A 5,000-nucleotide genomic window follows, 5' to 3' on the forward strand; every position below is an offset into this window, starting at 1 on the left:
AAATGTTCATCGGGAAGCCGTACGTTAGACGCAGGCAGGCTACTGCGGGTCTCTCGACCATCGAGGCCGTCTAACTGTACCCTCGGTAAAAAAAAATTTACAAGGCTGAAATGTTCATCGGGAAGCCGTACGTTAGACGCAGGCAGGCTATTGCGGGTCTCTCGACCATCGAGGCCGTCTAACTGTACCCTCGGTAAAAAAAAATTTACAAGGCTGAAATGTTCATCGGGAAGCCGTACGTTAGACGCAGGCAAGCTACTGCGGGTCTCTCGACCATCGAGGCCGTCTGACTGTACCCTCGGTAAAAAAAAATTTACAAGGCTGAAATGTTCATCGGGAAGCCGCACGATAGACGCAGGCAGGCTACCGTGGGTCTCTCGACACATCGAGGCCGTCAAACTATACCCTCGGTAAAAAAAATTTTAGAAGGGTGAAATTTTCATCGGGAAGCCGCACGTTAGGACGCAGGCAGGCTAACCGCGGGTCTCTCGACCATCGAAGCCGTCTAACTGTACCCGCGGTAAAAAAAATTTTACAAGGCTGAAATGTTCATCGGGAAGCCGTACGTTAGACGCAGGCAGGCTACTGCGGGTCTCTCGACCATCGAGGCCGTCTAACTGTACCCTCGGTAAAAAAAATTTACAAGGCTGAAATGTTCATCGGGAAGCCGTACGTTAGACGCAGGCAGGCTATTGCGGGTCTCTCGACCATCGAGGCCGTCTAACTGTACCCTCGGTAAAAAAAAATTTACAAGCTGAAATGTTCATCGGGAAGCCGCACGATAGACGCAGGCAGGCTACCGTGGGTCTCTCGACACATCGAGGCCGTCAAACTATACCCTCGGTAAAAAAATTTTAGAAGGGTGAAATTTTCATCGGGAAGCCGCACGTTAGACGCAGGCAGGCTACCGCGGGTCTCTCGACCATCGAAGCCGTCTAACTGTACCCGCGGTAAAAAAAATTTTACAAGGCTGAAATGTTCATCGGGGAAGCCGTACGTTAGACGCAGGCAGGCTACTGCGGGTCTCTCGACCATCGAGGGCCGTCTAACTGTACCCTCGGTAAAAAAAAATTTACAAGGCTGAAATGTTCATCGGGAAGCCGTACGTTAGACGCAGGCAGGCTATTGCGGGGTCTCTCGACCATCGAGGCCGTCTAACTGTACCCTCGGTAAAAAAAAATTTACAAGGCTGAAATGTTCATCGGGAAGCCGCACGTAAGATGCGGACAGGCTACCGCGGGTCTCTCGACCATCGAGGCCTTCAAACTATACCCTCGGTAAAAAATTTTTACAAGGGTGAAATTTTCATCGGGAAGCCGCACGATAGACGCAGGCAGGCTACCGCGGGTCTCTCGACCATCGAGGCCGTCTAACTGTACCCTCGGTAAAAAAAAATTTACAAGGCTGAAATGTTCATCGGGAAGCCGCACGATAGACGCAGGCAGGCTACCGTGGGTCTCTCGACACATCGAGGCCGTCAAACTATACCCTCGGTAAAAAAATTTAGAAGGGTGACATGTTCATCGGGAAGCCGCACGTTAGACGAGGCAGGCTACCGCGGGTCTCTCGACACATCGAGGCCGTCTAACTATACCCTCCGGTAAAAAAATTTACAAGGCTGAAATGTTCATCGGGAAGCCGTACGTTAGACGCAGGCAGGCTCCTGCGGGTCTCTCGACCATCGAGGCCGTCTAACTGTACCCTCGGTAAAAAAAATTTTACAAGGCTGAAATGTTCATCGGGAAGCCGCACGTAAGATGCGGACAGGCTACCGTGGGTCTCTCGACACATCGAGGCCGTCAAACTATACCCTCGGTAAAAAATTTTTAGAAGGGTGAAATTTTCATCGGGAAGCCGCACGTTAGACGCAGGCGAGCTACCGCGGGTCTCTCGACCATCCAGGCCGGCAAACAATACCCTCGGTAAATATTTTTTACGTGGGTGAAATTTTCATCGGGATGTCGCACGTGAGACGCGGACAGGTTACCGCGGGTCTCTCGACCATCGGCGGCCGGCCAAAGCCATAGCCTAGTCAAAAAGTGTTACAGGTTGACAATTTTTCATCGGGAAGCCGCACGTAAGAATAGTACAGCAGGTCTCTCGATGAAACGATCACATTTCATGTAACGTAACGTAACGAAGGCAGGCAGGCATCGTACACCCTAACCCTAAGCCGCCTCTTGACGATGCCCGTCCCCTAACCCTAACCCTAACCCTAACCCTAACCCTAACCCTAACCCTAACCCTAACCCTAACCCTAACCCTAACCCTAACCCTAACCCTAACCCCTAACCCTAACCCTAACCCTAACCCTAACCCTAACCCTAACCCTAAATTAACCCCTAACCCTAACCCTAACCCTAACCCCTAAATTAACCCTAACCCTAACCCTAACCCTAAATTAACCCTAACCCTAAATTAACCCTAACCCTAACCCTAACCCTAAATTAACCCTAACCCTAAATTAACCCTAACCCTAACCCTAACCCCTAACCCTAACCCTAACCCTAACCCTAAAGCCTGTTACTTAGGCCGTGTCAGGACCCAGGCTGGCATTATTCCTCGATACGTGTAGGTACGTGGTCGGCCTGTCTGGTAGCGGGCGATCACGGGTCTCTACCGCAGGTAAAGGTATGTGGTCGGCCTTTTGCGGGCTACCGCGGGTTAAAGTCTACGTAGGCACGTGAAGACCCGCATAAGCCCGTGGTAGCCCGCTATCAGGCCGTCCACGTACACTTATACCCGCGCTAGCCCGCTGTCAGGTCGACCACGTCCCCTTCTTACCCACGGTAGCTGGCTACCGAGGCCGTCGACGTTCCCTTACCTGCGATAGCCCGCTATCAGGTCGACCACGTCCCCTCCTTACCCGCGGTAGCTGGCTACCGAGGCCGTCGACGTTCCTTTGCCTGCGATGGCCCGCTATCGGGTCGACCACGTCCCCTCCTTACCCGCGGTAGCTGGCTACCGAGGCCGTCGACGTTCCTTTGCCTGCGATGGCCCGCTATCGGGTCGACCACGTCCCCTCCTTACCCGCGGTAGCTGGCTACCGAGGCCGTCGACGTTCCTTTGCCTGCGATGGCCCGCTATCGGGTCGACCACGTCCCCTCCTTACCCCGCGGTAGCTGGCTACCGAGGCCGTCGACGTTCCTTTGCCTGCGATGGCCCGCTATCGGGTCGACCACGTCCCCTCCTTACCCGCGGTAGCTGGCTACCGAGGCCGTCGACGTTCCTTTACCTGCGATAGCCCGCTATCGGGTCGACCACGTCCCTTCTTACCCGCGGTAGCTCGCTACCGAGGCCGTCGACGTACCTTTACCTGCGGTAGCCCGCTATCGGGTCGACCACGTCCCTTCTTACGGTAGCCCGCTAGCACGGCCGTCCACGTCCCTTTACCCGCGGTAGCTCGCTATCGGGTCGACCACGTACGATGATACCCGCGGTAGCCCGCTAGCACGGCCGTCCACGTCCCTTTACCCGCGGTAGCTCGCTATCGGGTCGACCACGTACGATGATACCCGCGGTAGCCCGCTAGCACGGCCGTCCACGTCCCTTTACCCGCGGTAGCCCGCTATCGGGTCGACCACGTACGATGATACCCGCGGTAGCCCGCTAGCACGGCCGTCCACGTCCCTTTACCCCGCGGTAGCTCGCTATCGGGTCGACCACGTACGATGATACCCGCGGTAGCCCGCTAGCACGGCCGTCCACGTCCCTTTACCCGCGGTAGCCCGCTATCGGGTCGACCACGTACGATGATACCCGCGGTAGCCCCGCTAGCACGGCCGTCCACAGTCCCTTTACCCGCGGTAGCTCGCTATCGGGTCGACCACGTACGATGATACCCGCGTAGCCCGCTAGCACGGCCGTCCACGTCCCTTTACCCCGCGGTAGCCCGCTATCGGGGTCGACCACGTACACTGATACCCGCGGTACCTTCTCAGCCGCGGGTAAGCCCGCTGAAAAAAGATTTTTTTTTCCCCATTGCATGCGGTAGCACCGCTTATCAGGTCGACCACGTCCCTTCTCAGCCGCGGGTAAGCCCGATGAAAAAAAAAAAAAATTTTCCCATCGCATGCGGTAGCCCCGCTATCGAGGACGACCACGTCCCTTCACAGCCGCGGGTAAGCCCGATGAAAATTTTTTTTTTTTTTTTTTTTTTTTTTTTCCCATCGCATGCGGTAGCCCCGCTATCGAGGTCGACCACGTCCCTTCTCAGCCGCGGGTAAGCCCGATGAAAATTTTTTTTTTTTTTTTTTTTTTTTTTTTTCCCATCGCATGCGGTAGCCCCGCTATCGAGGTCGACCACGTCCCTTCTCAGCCGCGGGTAAGCCCGATGAAAATTTTTTTTTTTTTTTTTTTTTTTTTCCCATCGCATGCGGTAGCCCCGCTATCGAGGTCGACCACGTACCTTCTCAGCCGCGGGTAAGCCCGATGAAAAATTTTTTTTTTTTTTTTTTTTTTTTTTTCCCATCGCATGCGGTAGCCCCGCTATCGAGGTCGACCACGTCCCTTCTCAGCCGCGGGTAAGCCCGATGAAAAAAAAAAAAAAAAAAAAAAAAAAAAAAAAATTTCCCATCGCATGCGGTAGCCCCGCTATCGAGGACGACCACGTCCCTTCTCAGCCGCGGGTAAGCCCGATGAAAATTTTTTTTTTTTTTTTTTTTTTTTTTTCCCATCGCATGCGGTAGCCCCGCTATCGAGGTCGACCACGTACCTTCTCAGCCGCGGGTAAGCCCGATGAAAAAAAAAAAAAAAAAAAAAAAAAAAAAAATTTCCCATCGCATGCGGTAGCCCCGCTATCGAGGACGACCACGTCCCTTCTCAGCCGCGGGTAAGCCCGATGAAAATTTTTTTTTTTTTTTTTTTTTTTTTTTTCCCATCGCATGCGGTAGCCCCGCTATCGAGGTCGACCACGTACCTTCTCAGCCGCGGGTAAGCCCGATGAAAAAAAAAAAAAAAAAAAAAAAAAAAAAAAAAAAAAAATTTCCCATCGCATGCGG

This window comes from Mytilus trossulus, unplaced genomic scaffold (genome assembly GCF_036588685.1).
Source record: "Mytilus trossulus isolate FHL-02 unplaced genomic scaffold, PNRI_Mtr1.1.1.hap1 h1tg000634l__unscaffolded, whole genome shotgun sequence".
In the NCBI taxonomy this organism is placed as follows: Eukaryota; Metazoa; Mollusca; class Bivalvia; order Mytilida; family Mytilidae; genus Mytilus; species Mytilus trossulus.